Source organism: Prionailurus bengalensis, chromosome B2 (assembly GCF_016509475.1).
Source record: "Prionailurus bengalensis isolate Pbe53 chromosome B2, Fcat_Pben_1.1_paternal_pri, whole genome shotgun sequence".
NCBI classification, from domain to species: Eukaryota; Metazoa; Chordata; class Mammalia; order Carnivora; family Felidae; genus Prionailurus; species Prionailurus bengalensis.
In genome coordinates this window covers 42,726,435-42,750,977 of record NC_057349.1, presented here as the reverse complement: position 1 = coordinate 42,750,977, position 24,543 = coordinate 42,726,435, and the positions used below count along the sequence as shown (strand labels likewise).

General features: G+C 36.8%; 1 protein-coding gene and 1 long non-coding RNA gene across 3 annotated transcripts in view; both read left to right on the top strand.

Annotated features, from left to right (window-relative positions):
- Positions 1 to 24,543, top strand: part of SUPT3H (SPT3 homolog, SAGA and STAGA complex component) — a 540,189-nt gene that overhangs the window by 58,732 nt on the left and 456,914 nt on the right. The gene's annotated exons all lie outside the window — the stretch shown is intronic.
- Positions 1,662 to 24,543, top strand: LOC122489584. 2 transcript variants are annotated; one of them, XR_006298945.1, is made up of 4 exons: positions 1,662 to 2,012; positions 4,699 to 4,753; positions 18,547 to 18,599; positions 24,435 to 24,543. It is a non-coding gene; the product is annotated as an uncharacterized LOC122489584 (long non-coding RNA). The 2 variants fall into 2 exon arrangements; XR_006298944.1 differs by lacking the exons at positions 18,547 to 18,599; positions 24,435 to 24,543 and having other exon boundaries at positions 4,699 to 4,842.

Genomic DNA, 24,543 nt, shown 5'->3' with positions numbered 1-24,543 from the left:
TGTATGGTTTTGTGTGTTTGTACAGGGTGTTATTTTGTGGTACTTTTTGTAATGAGAGTATTTCTTCTGTTTTTTTTTTTTCTCCTCAGTTTGTTTTAATTAAATTCTGTACAAACCCAAAGTACCACCATGTCCATAATTGTTTGAACAGCTTCATTTGGTTAGTAGTAGCAGCTATCTGTCTCAATGTGAGATTATGTAGAAATTGGATGCCAAAAGAGAAAATCTTAAGCTTTCTCTCTCCCTCTAGCCCCCTTCGCTGCCCCCCCCCTCACTTTCTCCCTCTTTCCCCCTTCTTTCTTCCCTCTCTCCTCCAGGCCTTTTTTGGTTTCTCTTTTTCTGTTTTGGCATTTCTATAAAGTCTCAAAGTAGTTTCTTAAAGTTCTTGTAGGGGATACTGACATTAATCCTCACTAATGAGTACCTGGTAGGTTTGAAGCCCCTAACATTCAAGGCAAATCATTGTTATATCCTGATATGGTTCACCTCATTTGTTAGATGATACTGGCATCTGATTAGAGATTTTCCTTGTTTTAATAGTTTTTAATTTTTTTCTCTGTGTTAATTTACTTGTAACACATTGTTTCATATGACTTTAACACTTTAATTATGAGTATTACTTCCTCCCTGCCCCCCCCCCCGGTTGTTCTTTGAAGTACAGAGTGGTCCATACTTGTTTAATATAGTTATATAAATCATTTCTTATAATTATTAGAACAATTCATCTTCTAATGCTGTCATTTTTCTAAGAAGAAAAAAAGGCGAGAACTTGCAGAAAATATGGGAAATATGCTCATATGACAGCTGAGGATGTGGCTAGGCTAAAGCAGGAAACTACTACCCACAATGCAATGTTACATATACTACCACTTAATAAAATTTATATCAAACATGCTACTGACAAAACCAAAGAAAAATAATACTCCAACTATACTAGTTTAATGTACTAAATATAGGGAAAAGTGAAACTAATATCTTTGGAACCTTTGTACTTGGAGAATATAGTAAATGAACCTGTGGGACATCATATAATACATTGGAGCCCTCTGGTAACTTTGCCTTTGTGCTATGAGACTTGGTTGTAGGTGAAACCGTCTTTGAAGAGAACCTTTTGGGTATGAACTGAAAAAGGCACAAAAAGGTGCCTGCCTTCTTTTTCAATGGAGTTTTTGCAGTATTAAAAAGGGTTAAAGGATATAGTGATCTAGTAGGAAAATAAGTTAATTATGAGACATTCATCATGATTGTTTAAGCTTTTTATCCAGCCAGGTGTGTATTTCTTTACATTTTGTTTTAGGCTGTTTTTTTTTATTGCCAGGTCTGAATTGGGGCTTAAACTGGGGTTGAAGTGTCCACTGAGGCATATTTCTTTTCAAAGTAATTGTTTTCCTTGCTGTTTCTTTTTATTTTTGTTAACCTGCCGATAGCTTACCTGATCGATCCATATGCTTTACTGTCGGGAGGTTAGTTCAAAGCAAAAATGTAAACTGCTTTTATAATGTGGTTGAAAAAGATTGAGGATATATTTTTAAAAAGTGAGATTTCAGTATACTTAGGGTTTCTGTTTATAAATCTTAATCTTCTGTGCTCTTAGCTGTCAGACTTTAGCAATTTTAATGGATTTAGGACCTTAGTAATTTGGATGAATTTGGAGGTTTTATAAAGGAGGTTTCATGAGATTTGAATAAGGGAACATGACAGAGGTTTTGAATTGATAATGTATAGAAATTTTATCAGAGAGAGAATAGAAAAGACTATAAAGCTAATGTTACTTATGAAAGATCCTCTGTTGGTGTTCCAGTGTATGAAATCGTTTCATACCTGGCATGGTATTTGTCATCTCATCATCTAAACATTAATATATTGTCTGTCTATATCTGTAAGGATGATTTGCTTAATTGTTTGAAGTCTTTTCTCCTTTAGAGACTGCTTATCAATAACAGCTGTAGTACTGTGGCTTTTCTCCATGGACGCATGGTGGTCTTTGGAACAACGTTCTTCAATTTTGACAGGTGAGACAGAGGCTCTCCAGTGCCACTGCTTTTGGATGAATCTAGCTGCGGTTGGAGAAAGTGCATCTTGCCAAAATATATGGGTGAGACCACACACAGCCTTTAAAATAGTTATTGTAGGCTTATTTTTAGGGATACATGTCTTGACAGTTCTTTTATTTGCATGCCAATTTCATTGCTGTGTATAGATGTTTCATTGGTTTCAGTAAAGGCGATTGTAGATTTAGATCTATACTTTGTTAAGCCTTGCGTGTAATTTAGACTGGAAAGTACTCTGAGTTCAACCATAATTAACAATATAGGAAATATATTGAAAATGAATCACTTAGAACTCTGGTTTTTTGTTTTTATAAATTTTGACAGTATTCCCATTGGAAATCTCAATTTCCCAGAAAGTTTAGTAGTCAAAAATTGCTCCAATTTGAATTTAAGATTAAATAAATTAGAAAAGGTTAAAATATTCATATACTCTATTATATTAATAGAAAAAATTTGTGGTTCTTGTTACTCAGAAGTACACATTTTTATAATATTGATATAATAAAGCATTGTTCAAAATGTGTTACACTTTAGTAAAAGCTTGAAAGCATTGAGACAGATTGCCAAACCAGTCAACTTCTAAATGCGTAGGCGTAACATGCAAGCTATCCAGTCTTTATGGGATGATTAAAACTTGATTCATTTTAGTAAACTATATAAAATTGACTATAGATTTACAAAACAGTACATTTAGTCTTCTGAAAGTGGCTTTTTCAGTAAGAGCACTCTTTAACCTTTTATAAAATGTTGTTTCTTTTTATAAAATGACATATTTGGGTAATTACTCATAATTCTTATTAGTAGTGATAAAATTGACAGTTCTTGAGTCCTGCCAGTATAATTAGTCATAAGACTTTTGACTTGATGATCACTGAATGTTGATTAGGTGTATTTAAAAGTTGTAACCAGCTAAGATAAGATCACAGTTTCATTCTAGATATTTTCATAGGGAAAACAGAATCTACCAAGAAAATTGGAAACTCAGTTTCCTGTCCCTATTATCGTGATACCCTTTTGTTGCTGCATGGTTCTGGCAGGGAGTTACCAGGGAAATTGTGGTCTGCAGCTTCTCCAGAGAACAGATTTATAGAACAAAGAGAGCACATAGGATACACAGAAAGATTGCTTAAAGAAAAATTTGGCCCTTGCTTCTCAGGAATTGGTCATGGATGTGGATGCTGATTGGATGCTAGATTTTAATTTTTTTTTTTTTCAACGTTTATTTATTTTTGGGACAGAGAGAGACAGAGCATGAATGGGGGAGGGGCAGAGAGAGAGGGAGACACAGAATCGGAAACAGGCTCCAGGCTCTGAGCCATCAGCCCAGAGCCTGACGCGGGGCTCAAACTCACGGACCGCGAGATCGTGACCTGGCTGAAGTCGGACGCTTAACCGACTGCGCCACCCAGGCGCCCCAGATTGGATGCTAGATTTTAAAAGGGCTTTATAAACCTTTTGCAGGATACTTGAGGAAACTTGAAAATGGCCTGAATATTGATACACTCTGGAATATGTATCAAGTGTGATAATATTATTACACATACCTAGGAAAATATCCTTATTCTTAAAGGAGGTGCATGATGAATTAGTTTCAGGAAGTCAAATACAAGAAAATAACGTGAAACAAACATGGCAGAACGTTGACAATTAATGAATCCAGGCAAGGGGTATATAGGCATCCGTTTTACTATTTATCAACTTAAATAGTGAGTTCTGAAAGGTGAAGCATTTTGTGGAAAAGGTGTATGGGGATTGGTTTCATGCTGAAATCAAATAGAGATCTGAGGAAATTTTATTTGTTTGTATAGTCAGTTTTAAAAAATAAATCAGTATAAGTAGCCTGGGCTATACAAACAATTTTAGATTTTAGTTCATAGTTTTTTTTATACTTAAATGCTGTTCACCAACACAATTTTCACAAATTTATACATGGAAAGGATAAATTGGAAATGGCATTCTGAAAGTACCAACTTTTGAAATTTTACATTTGTATTACAGTACTGCAAGTCTAGACTAATAAGCCAGAGATTCTTAGAGGATCAAAACAGGCACCGCTATTACCGTGTCATTTGTTTATTCTTAAGTGGATGCTTCTAAAATATACAAAAGTACTTTAAAAATACAGTCATGTTAAAAACATATTACTGAATTATGCTACTGCTTTTAACTTTATTAAGTTATCCCTGTCAAGAAGTATTTTAATGAGCAGAAGCCTGTTATCTCTATATGCAAATTATCAATCCTGAATCTGTGTTATACTAGTTAATATCCGTCAGGGGTCTATCCATTTGTTCGATAGAGGGCCAGATAGAATGTAGTTTTGGCTTTGTAGGCCATAGGGTTTCTGTCTACTACTTAACTGTGCCATTGTAGTCTGAAAGCAGACAATAAGTAAGTTAGACAGTAAGTAAATGAATGTCCATGGCTGTGTTCCAGTAAAACTTTGTATACATAAACAGGCAGCTGGCCTGCCACAGTTTGTTAACTCCTGCCACCTATACTTTAGATACAGAAATTTGTTGCCAGTGGATAGCCTCTTTTGTAGAACGGGCAAGAAGAGTTTGAAATAAGGATCAAACCTTTAGTTTACTTACTGTAATGAATTCTTAAAGTATTTGCAAAATCTGTCTTTGTTTTTTGTTTTTAGTTTCTTACGTTAAAGATTACATGTATGGGTCTTCTGAATCGTGTTGAATCGAACGGTGCGTTTTCATCTTGATCATGTAATTATTATGTATTGTAAATAGTTTTATAAGGTACCCTGAGATCCTTTTAGGGATAAGGTTGGAATCCAAATAAATCTTCATTATAGACTACCCCCACCGTATCATAAATCTCAATATTTAATTTACCTAGTTAATTTTTACTAATAAGAAAGATGTGAAGAAATTTGATTAGTGATTGTGATGAGCTGTTTTCCCTCTTTTCCATTTATATTTGAGTTTAAATCTGAGTAGAATAAGGAATTAATTATTTTTGGTACTAATCTCCAGAAATTCATTGCATCCATCATTGGACATAAATATCCAACGTACATTAGGTTTCTGAGGATTCATCTACATTAGCTATGCTGAGTGTTGCTTAGTGGCTGCTGCTGCTGGTTGTAACTGAACAGGAAAAGTACCAGTTTTTAAAATTGGTAAGGAGCATAGGAACCCATATTCCGATCTGAATTTGAGACCTGTAGTGTATTAATATTTTAGGTTTTCAATAATTGAACAATATGTAAATGAGATCGCTTTAAGCAAAAGTTTGTATTATTGAACACCTTATTTTATCCATGAGCATTTTAAGCAATTCCAGTTACTGCACACATAGCTAAAGATCAGACAGTTGGAAAATTATTATTATGTAAATCTCATGTGTTTTCATCACAAAGTAGCAGTCTTCTACTTTTATTTCTCCCTTATAAGCTCTGGTCATTGTCTGCCCTCATTTATGATAAAGTTTTAACATGGTTGTTTTTATACTTCTCCCCTTTCTCCAATACTTAATTACAAAAGAGACACATATATCATTGTAGGTAATAAGAATAGTCTGCAAATGAAACATAAAAATACTGATATACGGACACTCAAAAAGCATCATTCAGGGTCGTTAATGTGAGTTCAAACTGTTCTGTCTACCTTAATAGATTTTATTTTATTGTTTGAATGTTCATTTATTTATTTTGAGAGAGAGAGCAGGGGAGGGGCAGAGAGAGAGAGAGAGAGGGAGAGAGAATCCCAAGCAGGCTCTGTGATGTCCGCACAGAGCCCAGTGCTGGGCTTGATCTCATGAACCTTGAGATGATGACCTGAGCTGAAATCAAGAGTCGGGCATTTAATGGACTGAGCCACCCAGGTGCCCCTACCTTAGTAGACTTTAAAGGTATCACTGTGGGGGCACCTGGGTGGCTCAGTTGGTTAAGCGTCTGACTCTTTACTTTGGCTCAGGTCACAATCTCATAGTTCTTGAGTTTGAACCCCACATCGGGTTTGTGCTGACAGCATGGAGCCTGCTTGAGATTTTCTCCCCCTTTCTGTCTCTACTCTTCCCCTGCTGGCTGGCGCTGGCGCTCTCTCTCTCTCTCTCTCTCTCTCTTTCTCTCTCTCTTTCTCTTTCTCTTTCTCTTTCTCTTTCTCTTTCTCTTTCTCTTTCTCTTTCTCTTCTCTCTCTTTCAATAAATAAATAAATAAATAAATAAATAAATAAACTTAAAAAATTAAATGGTACCACTGTGTTACAACAATTTATTAAACTAGTAGACAGGAGGAACATTTTATTAAGCATACTTTGTTTAAAAAATAAAGAAGTACTTAATATTTATGTAGGGAATATTTTCATCTAAAAGAGAGTTTTGGCATTTAAAATGATAATATTCACTTATTAGGAAAATTAACCTTTGAAGAATAAAACCTGACCTAAAAATGATATGGTTAAATACAGACTAAATTATTATGTTTTGCTCTTTGTACTATTTGAAATCTCTAGCACTTTTGTCTTTTAGCTGTCCATTAAAAAAAATGAGTCCTAAAGATTGCATGTTTCTGATATAATTTACAGATTATTCAGTGTAATTGATACGTGTGGCAGCATTCCTATGTAGTCATTTTCTGCATGAAATCTTCATAAAGTTTAATATTGAAAAATGTCAAAAGAGCTATTTAAAAAAATTAATAGGCTTTTTCTTTAGAGCAGTTTCAATTTCACAGGAAAATTTCACAGCACAGAGTTTCCATACATCCCCTTTCCTCCTCCAAAGCCCTGTTTCCCCTATCATTAATGTTTTGCATTGGTACCCTGTTTGTTACAGTTGATGAACTGATATTGATTGGTACATATTTGTTAAATAAAGTCAGTAGTTTATGTTAGAGGTCATTCTTTTTTTTTTTAGGTTTATTCATTTATTTTGAGAGAGAGAGAGCGAGCACGAGCATGAGCACGAGCAGGAAGGGGCAGAGAGAGAGGGAGAGAGAAAAAGTCCTAAGCAGGCTCTGCACTATCAGCTTGGAGCCTGACACAGGGGCCCTACGTAGGACTCGAACTCAGGAACCATGCGGTCAAGACCTGAGCAGAAATCACAGGTTGGCTGCTTAACTGACTGAGCCATCCAGGAACCCCTAGAGGTCATTTTTTTTTTTTTAAAGTTATTTATTTGAGAGAGTGAGAGAGAGAGTACGAGCAGGGTAGGTAGGGGCAGAGACCGAGAGAGAGGCAGTGCAGAACCCAGTGCGGGGCTTAAACTAACAAACTGTGAGATCATGACCTGAGCCAAACCAAGAGTCGGAGGCTAACCAACTAAGCCACCCAGGCCCAACTAGAGGTCATTCTTTATGTTGTGTAGTTACAGGTTTTATCAAATATATGATTTTATGCATATTATCCATATTATAGTATCCTACAGAATAGTGTCCCTAAAAATCCCTGTGGCATTTTGATTATATACACATAACATAAAATTTAGCATCTTAACCAGTTTAGATATTGATCTTTTTATTGTCTTGATAGTATTGTCTTTTTCAGCATGTCATATAGTTGGAATCATACAAAATGTAGTCTTTTCAGACAGGATTCTTTCACTTAACAATATTCATTTCAGGTTCCATGTCTTTTTTGTAGCCTGATAGCTAATTTCTTTTTTGTGGTTTCATCACTAATTACTTTTTACTTTTTTACTGAATAATACTTCATTGTATGAATGTACAATGGTTTGTTTATTCATTCAACTATTGAAGGACATCTTGGTTGCTTCCACTTTCTGTCAATCCTGAATGAAGCTGCTATGAATGCGAGTACAGGTTTTTGTGTAGACATAAGTTTTCAGCTCATTTGGGTAAATACTTAGGAAGATGGTTATGGCTTAAGGCTATGTCTGACTTGGTAAGAAATTGGCAAACTGTTGTCCAGAGTGGCGGTATCATTTAGCATGCGTGCCAGTAATGAATGAGAGCTCCTGTCGCTCCACATTGTCGTCAGCATTTGCTGTTCTCACTCTTTTGGCTTTTAGCCGTTCTAACAGATATGTAATGATACCTCCTCATTGTTTTAATATTGCAGTACCTCAACCATAAATGATGATCAGTGTCTTTTCATGTGCTTATTGGCATCGATATATCTTCTTTGGGTGGTGTCTGTTCAGATATTTGCCGTTTTTACTTTATTATTTTTTATTCAGTTAAGAAGTCTTTATACTTGTATTTGTTGGTGGACACTTGAGGTGTTAGATTAATTTCTCTTACATTTAGAAAGTTAGTTATTTCCAGGGGTGCCTGGGTGGCTCAGTCGGTTAAGCGTCCGACTTCAGCTCAGGTCACGATCTCACAGTTCATGAGTTTGAGCCCCGCGTTGGGCTCTGTGCTGACAGCTCAGAGCCTGGAGCCTGCTTCGGATTCTGTGTCTCCCCCTCTCTCTGCCCCTACCCTGCTCTGTGCGCGCATTCTCTCTCTGTCTCTTTCAAAAATGATAAACATTAAAAAATTAAAAAAAAAAAAAAAAGGTAACTTACTCCAGCAGTGGTTCATGCCGTTGACAAAGATCAGTTGCCTGTATTTGTGTGGGTCTGTTTCTGGACTCCCTGTTCTGTTCCATTGATTTAGAGATCTGTTCTTTTGCTAGTACCACACTGGCTGGATTAGTACTTTATTATGTTATAGTAATAGGATATCAGTTTGTTGGTGGTATTCATAAAGTAACTTGTTGGGATTTTCACTGGGATTGCATTGAATGGTTACATCCATTTGGAGAAAACCGACATCTTAACATTGTTTTCTTCCTGTCAATGAGAACCTTTATCTAGATCTTCTGGTCTTCTTTCATCTTATTCATAGAGTTTTGTAGTTTACCTCATAGGGATCTTCTGTGTATTTTGTTAGATTAATAGCCAAATATTCATTTTTATGCCAATATAATGTCTCAGGTTTCAAATTCCAATGCTTGATTGCTGGTGTTTAGGAAAGTAATTGGTTTTCATATATTGATCTTACATTCTAAGGCCTTGCTGCTAATTAGCCATTATTTCCAGGAGCATTTTGTTGATTCTTTATGATTTTCTGTATAGACATTCATGTCATCTGTGAGCAAGGACAGTTTTACTTCTTTCTTTCCAATCTTTGTACCTGTTATTTTCTTTCCTTGGCTTATTGCATCAGGTGTAACTTCCAGTATGGTGTGGAATAGGGATGGTGAAAGAGAATATCCTTGCCTTGTTACTGATTTTACTAGGAAAGCATCTAGTTCGTTACCATTAGGTAGGACGTTAGCTGTAGGTTTTTTGCCAGTGTTCTCTACCAAGTTGAGGAGGTTCCCCTCTGTTTCTAGTCTGATGAGAATTTTTACCATGAGTGGTGTTGAATTGTGTCAGTGTTTTTTCCGTATACATTGAAAGGAGCATATGGTCTTTTTTCTTTAGCCTGTTGATGGGTTGGATAATACCAGTTGATTTTCAAATGTTGAATGAACCTTTAATACCTAGAGTAAATCCTATTTCATCATGGTGTGTAATTCTTTTTTATACATTATTGGATTTGATTTGTGGCAGATTTTTTGCATCTGTGTTCATGGAAGATACTATTTTGTATTTGTCCTTACTTGTACTATCTTTGTCTGATTTTGGTATTAGACTAATGCTAACCTCATAGAATGAGTTAGGAAGGGTTCTCTCTGGATTAGATTGTTGAGAATTGTTGAGAATTGTGGAGAATTTCTTCCTTAAGCATTTGCTAGAATTCACCGGTGAAGCCATCTTGACCTGGTGCTTTCTGTTTCGAAGGGTTCATAATTATTTATTCAATTCTGAAAATAGGTATAGACTAAATCAGATTATCTACTTCTCCTTATGTAAGTTTTGGTAGCTCGTGTCTTTCAAGGAATTCGTCCATTTATCTGTGTTTCCAAATTTGGGACATGGAGTTGTTCATGGTAGTCCTTTGTTATTCTTTTAAATGTCCTTGGGATAAGTAGTAATGTCCCCTCTTTCACTCATGTAATTTGTATCTTCTTCTTTTTTTTTTTTTTTAAATCTGGCTAGAGGTTTATAAGTTTATATTTTTCAAAGAACTAGCTTTTGGTTTCATCACTCCTATTAATTTCCCATTTTCAATTGCTTTAATTTTGGTTTGAAAGTTTATTTTCTCCTGCCTACTTTGAGTTTAATTTGTCCTTTATCTATTTTCCTATAGTGGAAACTTAGACTATTGATTTTAGATGTTTCTTCATTTCTGATATATGCATACAGTGCTATCAGTCTCTCTCTAAACACTTTTTCTGTATCCACAAATTTTGATGGGTTTTATTTTCATTTAGTTTGAAATATTTTTAAACTTCTCGAGACTTTTTTTGACCCATTATTTATTGATTTAGTTGGATTAATATATACCATATTTGTTGCTATTGTCCATCATGGCCCTTGTTCTTTGTTTCTTTTTGAGGAGGGGTTTTCCACTCTTTAATTTTTTTCCTGGTGTTAATTGATCATTTTGTATCATTGTATTTTCTTTCCTCCCTTAACATATTAAACTTTTTTTTCCTTTTTTTAAAAACTTTTTTTAGTGGTTACTCTAGAGTTTAGAATATACACTTAAAACTAATCCAACTCCAGTGTGACATAACACTATATGACTTAATAGGTACTGCCAAGTATCTTATAAAAGAGTACCCTCCTTTACAAAGCATTGGTAAAGCCTTGGTGTCATTCATTTCACTTAGCTATAAGTTATAATCATCGAGCGTATGGTTGCTGGTATTATTTTGAACAGGCTGTTACTTGTTAGATCAATTAATAATAGACAAAATAAAAATTTAACTTTATTTATTCCTTGTCTGATAATTGACCCTTTTTCAAGAGACAGACACACATCTGTGTTTCTGACATATCTTTTCTTACTCTTTGAAGAATTTCTTCTAACATTTTTTACAAGGCAGTACTTGTAATGAATTCCCTCGTGTGTGTGTGTGTGTGTGTGTGTGTGTGTGTGTGTGTGTGTGTGAGACAGGGAGAGAGAGGGAGAGAGAGAATTTTATTTCTCCACTTTTGAAGAATCATTTTACTGGACCCAGAATTCTAAGTTGTTTTATTTTTCTTTCAACACTTAAAATATTTCATATTATATCTCTTTTTTTGCTTGCATAGTTTCTGATGAGAAGTCCAATGTGATTCTTTCTCTCTTTCTGATGAGAAGTCCAATGTGACCTGTAGATATGGTTTTTGTTTTTTATGTGTGTGTGTGTGTGTGTGTGTGTGTGTGTGTGTGTGTTTATTTTTCTGGCTGCTTTCAAGACTTTTTATTTGTTTTTCTACACTTTGAATATGATATGCTTAGGTGTCAATATTTTGGTATTTATCTTTCTTGGTTTTCTGTGCGCTTCCTGAATCTGTGGTTTGGTGCCTGTTCTTAATTTTGGAAAATTCCCAAACATTTTTACTTTAAACATTTCTTTTTTTAAAGTTTACTTATTTATTTTGAGAGAGAGATAGAGCACGAGCAGGGGAGGGGCAGAGAGAGATGGAGAGAGAGTCCCAAGCAGGTTCTGCATTATCAGCACAGAGCCTGATATGGGGCTTGAACTTATGAACCGTGAGATCACGACCCAAGTCAAAACCAAGAGTCGGATGCCTGGGTGAGCCACCTAGATGCCCCTCAAATATTTATTTCCTTTTCCTCTTTCTTCTCCTTTTGATCTTAACTATTACATATATGTTACTTTTTGGGTAATTTTCTCACAGTTCTTGAAAATTCTTTTTAAATTTTTCTTTTCACCTTTCAGTTTTGGAAGTTTATTGACATATCTTCAGGCTCTGTGATTCTTTCCTATACCATGTTCAGTCTACTGATGAGCCCATTCCCCTTTTTTTTTTTTAGAGTGGTTTGATTTTTTTTGTTTTTTTTTTAGCTTTTTTCTTTCGTTTTTTCTTTTTTTAAAATTTTTTTTATTAAAAAAATTTTTTTAATGTTTATTGATTTTTGAGACAGAGAGAAACAGAGCATGAATGGGGGAGGGGCAGAGAGAGAGGGAGACACAGAATCTGAAGCAGGCTCCAGGCTCCAAGCTGTCAGCACAGAGCCCGACGTGGGGCTCGAACTCACGGACCGTGAGATCGTGACCGGAGCCAAAGTCTGATGCTCAACCGACTGGGCCACCCAGGCGCCCCTTCTTTATTTTTTTCTTAGTATTTTCATCTCTTTGCTTATACTACCCATGTTCTCACTTGATGTCCACTTGTTCCATTAGAGCCCTTATGCTAGTCATAGTTATTGTAAATTTTAGTCTGATTTTGAAATTGCTGCCATATCTGAGTTTAGTTCTGATTCTTACTGTATCTCTTCAAATTGATGTTTTGCCTAATTAGCATGTCTTGTAATTTTTTGTTGAAAGTAAGATGTAATATATCTGGTAAAAGAAATAGGTAGGCCTTCAGTGTGAAGTTTTTATGTTTATCTGGCTAGTAGTTACCTGCGTTTACTGTTCCTGTAGCCATAGTGTCAGGGACAAAAATTTTCTCTAGTATCCCTGTTTTTGTTTCTCTCTTTGTCATTGGGTTTCCTTTGAGACTCCTTCTTCAGTAGATTCTGAGGCTTGTAGGTCTTTCAGCTCTACTCCTAGGGAAGAAGCTGATTGATGTGGTAGTAGGTGTGGGAGAAGGGGAAGTGGAATATAATCCTATGATTAGTTTTTAGTCTTTTAGTGAGCCTGTGACTTTCATAAGTGCTTCTCTTATTCTCCTCTCCCCTCACCTTCCAGTGGGTTGAATCAGAAGACCAGAGGAACAGGGCGTGAATATTTTTGTTTCCTCGTGTGCAAGGCTAGATGAAGCTGGAGTTGTATATTTCCCTTCTCTCATTCCAAAGACTAGTGGGTGCTGGAGTTGAGTGTTTTCCTTTCTGTAGGGCAGTCAGTCTTTGATGTAATGCAAGTTGGTTAGATTTTGGTAAATTGTTCCCTTGAAGGACTTTTGTTCAGCAGAACCCTGGAGCTTTTTCAAAATGCTTACTTTCCCCTTTCCCTGCTGAAGGGGAGTTTTCCTTGATGTTTACCGTGAGAACATGGTGTGTTTCTGGAAGGTAAAACACAGCAGTGTGTAGGGCCCCTCACTGAGACTGGGCTACCTTAAGTTTCTATCTCTCTTGCTAGTCCATGCTTAACCTTTAGAAATTAACGAATACCTACCCTTTAAGTGTTCCTACCTGGTTCCAGTTGTGGGTTCTGCTTCTGGTAAACTGTAACTCTGCATTCCTTTTTCTGTCTCCACCAGTGTTTACCACACTGGTTTGCCCTGTGACCTCGATTCTCTGATAATTTAAGAAGAGTGGGTTGATTTTCAGTTTGTTTAGCTTTTTTCTTATCTTGAGGGAAGGGAGTGACACCTTCCAACCTGTTTACATGTCAGATTGGAAACTAGAAGTCAGAACCTATTTTTACAACAATTTTATGTATAGCATTATCTTAAAATATGGAATTTTTCATTTGTTCATTCTGTCAGCATTTACTAAATGCTGATTATGTATTAAGCTCTGCGTTAGTGCTGAGATTATAGAGTTAAATAAGGCATAGTTCATAAATCAAATGAATTTATATTGAAGGAGCTATTTGAAGTACACAAGTCAATGAATATAGTACTGTGTGTTGAATACTACAGTGCATAAACTTGAAATGCATGTAACTTGAACATGATACTAGGTATTGGTGGTAATTTCAGTCAGATGGAGGGATTCAGTGAAAGTCACTCAGAATTGGTGAAAATGAGCTGAACTGGAAGGACTGTTACGAGTTGACTCAACACCTATAGGCAGGAAGGGCAAGAGGAGGGAAATACAGTGAAGGAATGTTACGGACCAAGACCACATGGGACAGCATGAAGCATTTTGTGAATTGCACTCAATTTTAAGATATAATTAAAGACTCCAGATCAAAAATTGGGTGAAAAAATGGCTAGAGAAGCATCTGGAAAGGTGGAGGTTGTTCATCAGGAAGGCCCTTATTTGTTAAGCTATTTAAATTGATTGAACCTTATGTTCAAAACTAAGGGGAATCATTATTGGGTGTTTTGAGGGGAAGGAGGTGACATGATGTAGCTGTAGAATGGTCTGATAGCAGTGTGGAGGATATAGTATTAGATGGAACCAGGAGGATTTTGTAGTTGAAAGAGAGCCTGCATGAATTAAAATGATAGAAGCAAAGCAAACTCGCCAAACCATGGATGGAAGTTGATAGTTTATGTGACAGTAGTTCTGTTCATAAACAAAGTAATAGACGGAGTGGCCATTTTGTAGAGCATTGTTAGAATAGCCTTATCTAACTGAATTTAGGTGAACGTATTTGTGAAAAGGTTTTTGTTACTTAATAAATTGAAAACATGACAGATCACATATATTTTCTCTCATAGCACTAAATCATGAAGTGCAGTAAATAATGCGTGGAGACAATAAATATTGCGGTTATATTGGAGCTGGTATGAAAAGACCATGATATTTTGTTTTTTTTCCAAAAGGTTATTTATAAATGCAGGTGGTGACATAAAGTGAATTATGTTTCAGTAATGTGAAAGCTGTTGGTTCTTATTTATAGCTAAAAGCTGGTATTTCTTACTTTAAATAATGGAGGTAGCCTTGAATCTTAGTTTGGAAATATCTGTGAACTGTGATTAGCCACATTATTTTCCAGGCTTTATACTTCAAGATAAATATTGCTTGCATAATTCGTGGATTTTTCCTTGAAGAGCAAGCAAACAAACAAGCAAACACTGAAACCTGAAAAAGCCTATTCACTAGTGATTTCTGTTGGAAATGTGTTCAGAGTCAGAAGAAGATCAGACCATGCATTTAATCTTAATGGAAGCAACGCTGCCTTTGCCCTCAGTTGGGTTTCTTTAATCAGTTCTTTCTTAGAATAAAAATTTCAGCTTGGAGGTCCTGGGTGGCTCAGTTTGTTAAGCATCTGACTCTTGATTTCAGCTCAGGTCATGATCTCATGGTTCCTGGGATGCAACACCACATCAGGCTCTGCACTGAAAGTGGTGGAGCCTGCTTGGGATTCTCTCTCTCTCTCTCTCTCTCTCTCTCTCTCTCTCTCTCTCTGCCCCACCCCTGCTTGTGCTCTCTTTCCCTGTCTCTCACAAGTGAATGAATAAGTTAAAAAATTTTTTTGAGCTCATTGACTTCCTCTGCTGTTTGTGTTCTTTTAGCGCTCCAGTGTATTTTAATGGCAAGTATATTAGTGATTGGTGATGATTTTGTACCATTGGTTGCATTTCAAAAAAAAAAGGTGGGGGGATAGTGGCCTGGGTGGCTCAGTCCGTTGAGCATCCAACTTTGGCTCAGGTCATGATCTCATGGTTTGTGAGTTCAGGCCCCGAGATGGGCTCTGTGCTGACAGCTCAGAGCCTGGAGCCTGCTTCAGATTCTGTGTCTCCCTCCCTCTCTGCCCCTCCCCCACTCATCGTCTGTCTTGCTCTGTCTCAAAAATAAATAAACGTTAAAAAAAAATTTGTTAAAAAAAAAGGAAGAAGGAAAACTAGGTGTAGTGACATTGTTTGTTCACTAAGATCTTTCTGACATTCTTACCCATTAAAGTGATTTTGTTAGTAGACTTGACAACTGAAAACAAACATCTTGGAAGCTTTTCTATTTGTGTTTTTCTGATTTTAGTTTGAATGTTGTTTCTTTTATTTTCTCACCTGTTTTTTCACTCCTGACTTCTTCGTCCTTGGCCTTTCTTGTTAGGAACATTGTTGTTGTTTTTTTTTAAACTTTTTGAGGTTTGTTGGTATAGCTTTGAAATCGCTTCTGCTAATAGTCTCTGGTTTCAGGAAAATGATACTAGCCTTTTAGAGCAATGGAATACTGGCGATAGCAAGTGGTGTCATTAATGCCAAACATAATGATAAAATTGTGGAAAAATTAAATATAAGTTTAGTTTTTTTGGATTTAATTACATTGAAATGTCTCTTAGCATAATTATTGACTATTGTAGTAATTTATCTTTCCTTTAAATTATTTAAAATAAATAAAATTCCTCACTATGCTAAATTGTTTTTCAGAATTAGAGCTCTTTAATTTGGATGGGTGGGTAGAGAGAAGTTACTTTTATCTGTAACATTTTCCTGTAGAAAGCAGTATTAAATGTCTTTTAATTTATTCTAAGTGGAATGTAATTATTAGATGTTGGTATTTGTACATTTAAATGGGTAAAAGTATATATTATTTTTCCATTTACAAAGCATCCAATTCATGCTAGTGACTCTAGTCTGTCATTGATCCTGACCTGTGGTGTATGGGCGGTCAGTTGCCTTGTAGCAGGAGATTTAAGCAACCTTTCTACAATAAATAATGAAATACACTTGAATAAAGGGCATTTAAAATACAGAGTTAAAGAAAGTTGTCTATGTTTTAGGTTTCTTTTTAGTTCTGTTAAAACAAAGTACAGGCATATTTTGGGAGATATTGTGGTTTCAGTTCCATACCACTGCAAAAAAGGTGAATATCACAATAAAGTGAGTCAAATGAATACCCTGGTTTCCCAGTCCTTATGAAAGTTATCTTTTCATTATACTGTAGTCTATTAAGTATGCAGTAACATTATGTCTAAAAAAATGTACATACCTTATTAAAAAAATACTTTATTGCTAAAAAATGCTGACCATCATTGAATTGTAATCATAGAACACACATCACCATGACAAATACAATAATGATGAGAAAGTCCGAAACATTGTGAGAATTACCAAAATGTGACACAACACAGAAGCACATAGTGAGCAAATGCTATTGTAAAAACGGAGCCAATAGACTTGCTCAACACAGAGTTGCACAGACCTTCAGTTTGTAAAAAACACAGTGCAAAGTGCAATAAAGTGGAGCAAAATGAAATGAGGTGTGCCTGTAGAGTTTGGTTGAATAAACTTTTATCAGCTTCCTACTAGATGCCAGATAATCAGTAATAGAGAGATGGGTACACCCAATTGATTCTTGCTGTCAAGCACAGGAGAATTTAAAAAGCAGGCAGTCTTGAAAACATAACACAGAATCTACCTCTGAACAGGGTTTTGAGCGAGACCTTATTGAGAGAAGCCACTTCTGCTAGGTGATGTGATGTGAACTAGGGGTTTGCTAGGGATGGACCAGAACTAGTGCAAAAGCCACTTCAGCAGAGCTTAAGGAACCATCTCCTCACCCTCTCTCAGCAAAACAAAACAAACCACTTTACTAATGAAACAAAAACTCAAAATAAGAAGAAAAACATAAAGGGAAGAACAATAGACAAAATGAATTCACTGGTATGTTTTAATGGGCTGAAATTATCCAAAGCTAGACTGGGAAAGAGCATGAATTCTAAGATGAGGAGAGCCCGGAGTTTCAGTTATTCTTGCCCTGTGATCCTAGATAAATCACTCAAGTGTCTCAAGCCTCTATTTCCTTCTCCTGGTAGGTGCTGTTGGTGCCATACCCAGATCCTTTTACCTGGATGGGGTATTTGCCTGTCCCTCACCTGTAGACCTGGTGACTGACAGCTCTCAGCAGTAAACACCTCCACAGATTTATTCGGAGCTGTCTTAACCAGAGATGCCTGAGACATGTTCCCCACTTGCCCAGGGGGTGGGGGGTGACCTGTAGCCAGTGACTGACTTCTGTGAGGAATGGGGCATGGTCATGTCTTAAGACAGGACAACTCCCTGGTGCCATTTATTATTATTTAATTTTTTTAAGTTTTTTTTTTTTTTTTTTTTTTTATTTTGAGAGAGAGAGAAAGAGAGAGAGCAAGCAGGTTGGGTCAGAGAGAGAGGGGAGAGAGAGAATCCTAAGTAGGCTGCGCACTTTCAGTGCAGAGCCTGATGTTCGTGGGCTCGAACCCACGAACCGCGAGATCATGACCTGAGCTGAAATCAGGAGCCGGACACTTAACCGCCACCCTCCATGGTGCTGTTTAGACTCCAGAGTTCGTGGTGGGATCAGGATGAGGTGAGACTTCAGCTGCACCTGTGGCTTCATTGCCTTCCCCACTTCCTTGAACTTTTTATGTAAAAGTACACTCCCAGTCACTTCCAAAGAATTGTCATCTTAGCCTTTGCTTCTCAGACACTCCACCTAAGACATGTCCTCCCTCATTTAAAATTGTTGTCAAATACACATAAGATTTGCAATTTTGACTTTTGAAGTGTACAATTCACTGGCATTAAGTGCATTCGCAGTGTTGTGTCATTATCTAGTCACTGTATAACACTATCTAGTTCCATAACTTTTTCATCATCCCAACGGGTAACCCCATATTCATTAAACAGTTGCTTCCTATCACTCCTCACTGCGCCACCCTCTTACCCCTGACAAACCTCCCCCCTGCCACCCCCAGCTATGGGCAGTACCTAGGAGTGGAATTCCTAGGTCATATTGTAATTACGGTTTTAACTTACTGGGGGAACCGCCATTTGTTTTCTATAGAGGCTGCATCATTTTACATTCCCACCAGCAATATACAAAGGGTCCAATTTCTTGACATCTCATCAACACTTTTTTTTTTTTAATAGTGGCTGTGGACACTCATCTTTAAAATTGAGCTAACACGCATCCTAAGGTTATTGTGAGTATCAAATGACTTGGTGCATAAAATATTGGCATGTTACAAAGCACCATACAGATGCTTTTACTTTTTGTGTCCTGATACCCAGTTTGAACGGAAATGGGTTGTGAACAGTAGGTCTGTTATTTTCTAAAACCTGCATGGAAAGAATCATAAAACTCATTTTGAAAGAGAGAGAGCGAGCGAGCATGGGAGGGGCAGAGGGGGAGAATCCCTCACAGGCTCCACGCAATAAGCACAGAGGCCAGCGTGAGGCTCAGACTTTTGAACCGTGAGATCATGACCTGCGCCAAAATCTGGAGTTGGATGCTTAACCGACTGAGCCACCCAGGCACCCCAAAACTCAATTGTTATAGACCATGGGGAAGGCTAATTTAGGTGTATAGAATTAAGCTTTTAGTTATCTCTTTTTACAGTTAATAGATGTTATTTATGCAATTTCGGTGCAAGAAAAATTAGGGATCTTTTATTTCAGTGCCTATTTATTAGCAAAAGAGCCACTTTCAACAAGACTTGTCACTGTTTTGCTTTGTTGTAAATCTTATTTGTATGCTGACTTAGAAAAATGGTAAATGTTGGGTGATATAAAAAACCTAAAACTACTTATAAATTTTTTCCCGGAGATAACAATTTTAAATTACTTTTTTTGTCTTTTTTGTACATATTTGAGATATATATGTTTGTATATATGTACATGATTTTATTTAATATTATTAGTTAACATGATTTGTGTTTCTAACTGTATTAAAAATCTCTGTAAAGTCAGTTTTAGTGACTGTATAGTGTTCCTCATTGCAGGTATTCCAGCATTTTCATGTGGATGAACTTCTACTTCTCTATTTTTGGGGTATGTGTGTATGTTTAAAGTCTTTTTTTTGGAATCTACGATTATTGTAATACTTCTTTTGTTTCACAGGTTACCTATTTTAGAGCCTGTTACCGCTTTTGTTTTTAAATAGTCATCAGTTTAATATCATTGCTTCATGTATTTCTGTAAAACATTTTTATTTATTCGGATGCTTTCTAAACCTTGTCCTTGGGTGGTTTTTGTGGCTTTCTGCCAGGGATAATCAAAAGCCACAAGATTAAAGCGACCCATGTTTTTGAAGCCTCAGTTTTAATCTCTGCTAGATCATTTATAATATATAATTACAAACATGGATATATTGTGGACATTAAGGTAAAGTTAACAAATTTAAAGCTAAAACTGGAAATACCAAGAAATTGGATAAATTCTAGTACCTTGGTGCAGAGGTGTGATATGGTTTAGTTTGCAATATGTGACATTTTCAAATTTTACCATTCTCTATAAAATAATGATTATGTTGGTAATACTTTTCTCATTTGAGCTGACTTGGTAGGCGCATATGTTTTATAGCGTATTGTTATGGACGTTTGAGTTATTTGTCATTAAGTGTTAGATAACATTTTAATAAATATTCTTTGCATATGTTGGACACATCTTGCAAGACTCCTTTCTGATTTTTGTAAGTGATTTTCTGATATATTAGAGGTGGATTAAGGCATAGATGTCTGGGAATTAATTGAAATATCTCCACTTTCCTTGATTCCCTATTTTTTCCTGATTATATACTTATGCACGTTATTGAATGTAGAAAATGAAATTTCTCAATGGCATTATCATTCTTCCAATCAGATTTGCAATTCTTTTCTTTTATTCCTTTATTTTAGTTGATTCTTGTGAGTTCTTTGGTTCCCTATATACTTTCTTTCTTTTTTTTTTTTTAAAAATCAGACAAAAAAATCACATTTATTTCAGTAGTTCAAAGTGCAAATACAGCACGTCAGCTCACAATGTTTCAAGATACAGTTTTAGGTATACTGAAAACTTAATCTACAAAAATGAAAGGTAAAAATTGGGAAATAAAGCTCAAGTTTTTAAAAAATTCAAGTAACCCGAAAACCTTTAGATTAAAATATTCCACTTAAAACAATTCAGAAAGGCCTTCGTTTATGGATACCAGTAGTACTTTGCAATCCAAAAGGACTTCTCAAAGAAAGAGAATCACCTCAAACTGGTCAGCTTAGGACAAGAGTGGAGGTTCTTGGTGCTGGCTCTTTTTGGTTCGGCAGCCTCACTCAACACTGTCATTTGATGTGGTTGAACCCGTGATGCTTTGATGTTTAGGCAAATTCTAAAAGATGCTTAAGGTTCAATATGAGACTAACAGCCTGCTAAGAGTTTTTGAAATGGCCACTATATATTTAAAAGGTTTTAAAGACCAATTTCAACTTCAGAAATATGGTGTTACTGGGGGAAAGACACGGATTAATACTTCTTCCATTACGTCAAACCTTTCCGTAAGGTTAGCAACGTGGCCTTTGAAACTTCCTGGTGAAAATCGTACCTCAATATCTATTTACTTATTTCTACACACACAGAACTTTTATGTAGAGTAGAAAAAGTTCCCACTAGGAAGATAGTTAAAGGTTGTTAATGTCCTTTGTATCCATTGTTCATTTCTGCTTGTTCATTTCTGCTCCGCAGAAGCAATGTTAGCTCCTCGCTTCAATTCAGGAAAAGCGTGCCTTCAGGAAGCTTTAGAAGAGATATTTATTCAGTCATTTTTGCAGCCTTCTTCACCTTTTCATTGTAGGCAATAAAATGAGAGTCTGTTCCACAGATTCTATCCCACCATGTAAATGTTGAAGCATAACTTCCAATGAAGTTCATGTGGTGGAATTCATGATGCTGAGAACCGGCAATGAAAGGGATCAGATTTAAAGGGTTGAGAGGAATGTCACAACCACTATAGACATCAATAGTGTCTATCAAACGAATGGTCACCCATGCCCAAAGAAGAATGTCCCTATATCCTTTCTTTCTTTTCTGTTTCTCTGTCATGACTTAGACCCTAACCGTCACTACCCCTTGACTCATGAATTATGACCTGGCTTCTCTGCCTCCAAATTTGTCCATTCTAGTACTTTGTTACTTTGATTTTTTTCCTGCTATGTTAATCTTTCTGAGTCTCTTACGTACTTATATTCCTGCTCTTAAGTTAAATGCTTATTTTAGGTAAAGGATACTAGATAGTGTTTCCCAGACTTGCTCCTTGCCTCCTGTCTTCTGTGTTTTGCTTCTTTTCATTCCTTTGGGTCAGCTATGTCCTTGTTTCCACTTTCTGAAGTCCTGGTCATCCTTCAAGGTGTCTCAAGTCGTTCCTTTTCATAAAACTTTTTTGTGAACTTCAGAGTGGGAACATCATAAGGCTGTAGTAGAGTTTGTCAAAACTATGTTCCAGGCCTGGTTCTGGAGATGATCAACTCTGTGACCCAAGCTATGCAACCTTTGTTAGTTTTTTGCGTCTTCATTTGTACAGTGGGCATGATGATCCTTTTATGGATATTGTAAACATTTAAATAATTTCTGTAAGTACCTAATACTGGGAGCTGGTGAACAATTTATGTTGAGTCGTTCACTCAGTAAATACAGTTAGGTGTATACTCTGTCCTGGGTTTTCTCTAGGTGATGAGCTGTGTACGGAAGGAGATACTGAAGTTTAAAAATTTTACATACTGTTAGTAATTTTGGGGGTGGAGGCAGTATGAAAATGCAAGGAAGTATGAGTATCTTTTATGTTTTTAATAAGAAGAACCAAAGTCCCTCTGCTTGAGTGTCAGGAGGACCTACTCGTAGGTATAATACTGTGACTTCAGAGGCTATACGCAAAATATTTACGGACATGTCTTTAAGTCTGTTGGACCCACAGCAGCTTTAGGACGGTGTAACATGGGTGTAAAACTCAGAGTCTTGATCTTTGATACAGGGTTGAGAGGACACCCTCCCTGCCCCGACTTTTGTAAGAATCAGATTAGGTAATATGTATACATCACTGGCACAGTGCGATCTTCTGTGGCCAGTCTCCACCATGACACTATTACTTTCGATTAGGAAATGAGGAAATGGAAGCACACAAAGCCTGGGTGGCTTGTGCACAGTCTTGCAGTTAATCGTAACGGCAGCAAAGGCTGTTGCCACTGCCACCTATCTGTCTCACCGACCTCTATGACTTTTTGGCGTCTGGTCTCACCAGAGTGTGGCTGTGTTGTGTTCAGTGCGTACCTTGTTGCGCACAGGAACAGGCAAGGGGAGAGAATCACGGTGGATTTTCCTTGGCTGTCATGCTTGCTGGGAAGTTGTATATCAGTGATACCTGTTGATGGTCTGGAGAACCTGGAGAAATGTCACAGGTCTAGCATTGCTATCAGATTGCCAAAAGGCTGTGTGAACTGATGATCTCACTGCAGTGCAGGTTAACTTCTAAGAGAATAAGTACAGTTTTTGAGAAATCTTTATTCTGTTTGGTGATGCCATTGGTACAAGAGGAAGGATGCGTTATCCTTTAATTTTGAAGAACATAGTTTAAATTTTTCTCCTGTGACTTAATAGCTGTGACTTTGGATACACCATATAACCCTGAGAAGCTATCCTGAATCACTAGAAGTGATGATAATATATCTTGGAAGATTATTGTCAGGCTAAAGCGAGATGAGTTTAATTCCCTTTCTCATAATGCTTGGCTCAAAGTACATGTGACATTCATGCATTATCTCACCTAATTGTCAGCTGTGGTGGCTCTGTTTTAATCTCTATTTTGCAAATGCAGAAACAGTTCAGAGAAAGGTTACTTGAATCGACCAACCTCACACAGCTAAGTAGTAGCTCTAGGTTTTAACCCATGTCTGTCTGCCCCTCATTGCTACCTAGAATTCTGTGTTGTCATGTCTTAGGTGGGGTATAGACTAGAAAACAGTTGTTATATCTCTGTTGGATTTTATCTTCTCAAGGCCAGCCTTCTCACTTTCTCGACTTTGCTTATAGTGTAATAGTTGACTCAGACTTCGTGGGTTTGAAACTTGGCTTCACCGTTTGTTTACTGGGTGACTGGTGGCGAAGTGCTTCACTTTCTTGGCCTTCAGATTCCTCATTTGCAAAACAGAAGTAGTGAGGCATCCATTTCAACGGGATTTTAAGATGCACTACTGTGGGATGCTGGAGGGTACAGAGAAAGCCCTCAGTTGGTGTTTGCTGCTGTCTTTGTATGGTATGAGAAACAGTAGTGTGGAAAGAGTGTGGTGTTGGATAGACCTGGCATGTGGTCTGACTCTTGGTACCTTTTAGCTTTGAGTGAGACGTTTTTGAGCAACTTAACTTTTTTGAAGCGTAAGTCTTTTTCCTTATCTTTAAAAAGAGATCATAAGGCCTACCTTACAGGTTCTTTGTTGATGTTTAAAGGACAGCGTATTTAAAACGGTACGCAGAAAAGCAAATACAAAATAAAGGTTAGCTTTCCTCTCCCCTCCTACTCCCCACTCCTGCCTTTTACTTGAAATCTTTGCTGCCCTCTTTTATTTGAAGAGATGCCTTTGGTCCTGTGACAGTGCAGTTTCAGAACGACCACAGTGGTGCAAATGTACATCTAGTCTGTGCCTGATAGACGGTCCCACTCTTGCTTCTTCCGAGGTACTTACAGGTCTTACTTAGTAGCTCAGTAGTTGTCTTCCTGTTGCCCACAAATGAAAGCAAGAGCCTTCTTACTTCCTAGATAATTTGTAAGTTTAGATTGAATTTGCCCAAAGGAAGACAGCTGTATTTTAATATTTTCATAAGAAATTATAGCTGTTAAAAATAATTCATACTTTAGTCTTCTCTCTACTGGTGTTAACAGCCAACTGATATGATTTTTCCCTAAAATCTTTCATTCAGCAAATATATTTAATAAATATCTCATCCTTATCTACGAGATGTACCACACACGACATACTGCACCTATTACTGATGATTGATTGTTTTATTTACCTGTTTTTTAGGAACTGAGGAGAAGATTTATGCCTAAGTGTTTCCTAAAGAGTTTGTTAAGGGGGCGCCTGGGTGGCGCAGTCGGTTAAGCGTCCGACTTCAGCCAGGTCACGATCTCGC